Raw genomic sequence first — 2,345 nt, forward strand, 5'->3', positions numbered from 1 at the left:
AAAATAGTGGATACTCCTTCGTTTTATGAGAGAAGCTTCAAGTTTGGGTTTTTCTAGAGGTTTTATTTAGAAGAGATTTTAATGGATAGGAAGGTTGTTCAAAGAGGAATAACATAATGGAAGCCTAATTTGTTTTTACGATGGAAAAAAGCAAAGAAAGGATGACAAGTTGTAGGTTTGGGTTTTATATCTAGGAAAATCTAAGATTTTTAAAGAAAATTAATTGAAAAAGTGAAAAGAAAAAGGAAAAAGGAATATGAAAAGGTTTTTCTTTTTTGTAATTTTTTGAAACCGACGAGAGGTAATTGATGACACTCAACGGTGGTTGGCAATGGTGGAAAGTCGTTGGTTTCTGGGTTTAGGGAATGGGCTGATAATTTGATTTTATGAAAAAAAAAAGAGAATTTTTTTAAGAAAAAAAAGGAAATGATTTGAAATTTTTTTTTTATTTCCATAGTGAACAAAAATAAAGGATTGACCTACATGGAAAACCAAACTCGGATCCGAAACTCGTGAACCCGACCCTTGTTTGTGAAAGTAGTTAACCCTTAAGTAGTTGATTATGACCCGAGTTGATTGTTGACCTTTGACCCACATTAACCAAAGTTTACTACTCTTTTTTAGGTAAAATTTTTATTTTACCTATATATTTGTTAGATTAATTATTTATTTATGCATTGATTTGCATGTTTGCATCCTAAACTCCTAAATAAATATATGTTTACTATTAGTGTTGATAAAAATAAATATTCAAAAATAATATGATAAATTTTAGTTTTAGTTTTTTAAAAAAATCTTAAATTTAAAAGAAAAAAAGAGAAGAAAGGAAAAGCAAAAGCAAAATCTTTTCAATGATGGAATTCTATGAAAGTCTGAGTAATGATTTCTAAGAAATTTTTAGATAATTTTTTTTTTTGAAATACTGCCAAAGTCTTAGGTTATGTAGAAAAAATTTTAATAAAAAAAGACTTCTTTTTTCATTTTTTAAAAAAGAAAATAATTAAATGATGAAAGCAAAAATAGTGAATAAAAGTAATAAATAATGAATAAAAACTTAAAAAGAAATTAAATAAGATAATAAATAATAGAAAGAAAAAAAATTCTCAAGACAAATGAAATTGCATGAGTGTTGTGTTTCATTATTTTGCATTTCATACATGTACATTATCTGTAAAAGTAAACACAGGCCTTCAATGGTAGGATTTTAAATAAATTCGAGTAATGATTCTTAAGAAATTTTTAAGTGAAAATTTTTTTAAAAAAATGTAATCAAAGTATTAAGATATTTAGAAAGATATTCAACACACAAGGTTTTTTATTTATTTTGACAAATTGCAAGATATGAATTACTTCTAAAAAAGGAATAAAATAGTATAAATTAAGTATTAAGCATCATGTTTTATTTCAATTTTATGCGTTCATTTTTTTAAAATAAAAAGAACGAAAACTTCTGAATATAGGTTTCTAAACAATTCAAAGTAATAATTTAAAAAAAAAAATCTCTAAATGAAAATTTTTCTATTTACGTTGCTAGAGTATTTGAACATTTTGGGAATATTTTTGATACATTAGATATTTAGATTTTTGTTTATCTTTCAAACAAAATAAATTCCTTTTATTAAAAAAAAAGAGAAAAATTAAATAAATTAATAAGAAAAAACAAAAATGTTTTTGGAAAACTTTTAAAAATATTTTTAAATATTAAAATTAAGATAATTTTTATCAAAACTAAAAAGATAACATATTGTTGATTAATACCATTTTTTAAAATGGCCATTGGGAGGGTATTAACGTTTCTTATATGTAATCATATTTTTGAATTTGATTTTATTTTTTTCAAAATTAAAAATTATTTTTTTAATAAATTTTAATAAATTTTAAATTTTATTAAAATTATAAAATTTTAAATAATCAAATACACCTAATAAGTTGCTTATATTTTTTAAAATCTATAACAATTGAGTTTTTAAACAAAATCATTATGATATTTTTATTTTTTAAAATTTTTTATTGTCAATCAAATTGGTTGAGTACTGAGAGAACAGCTATCGGCAATATAAAAAAACCAAAACTGTGAACGCGTTCCGTAGGTTCGACTGTTCCTTTGATCTAGACTTAATTGTAATATACTTTTATAATACAAGTTTTTATTCGTATATTTTATTGCAATGTTCTTTCGATGTTTTTGGAAAAACCATATATTGTGTCATGGAAAGATAAAAGATTAGATTTTAAGGTGGTGAATTTACACCCAAGTCCATATTTAAAAATTTTTTTTTTATAATTTCAAGTCAAGCCTAAATTAATGCTTATTGACAATGGACATTGTTATTCAGAGTCAAACA

This window comes from Durio zibethinus, chromosome 5, assembly GCF_047325235.1.
Source record: "Durio zibethinus cultivar Kanyao isolate XHJ-2024 chromosome 5, ASM4732523v1, whole genome shotgun sequence".
Taxonomy (NCBI): domain Eukaryota; kingdom Viridiplantae; phylum Streptophyta; class Magnoliopsida; order Malvales; family Malvaceae; genus Durio; species Durio zibethinus.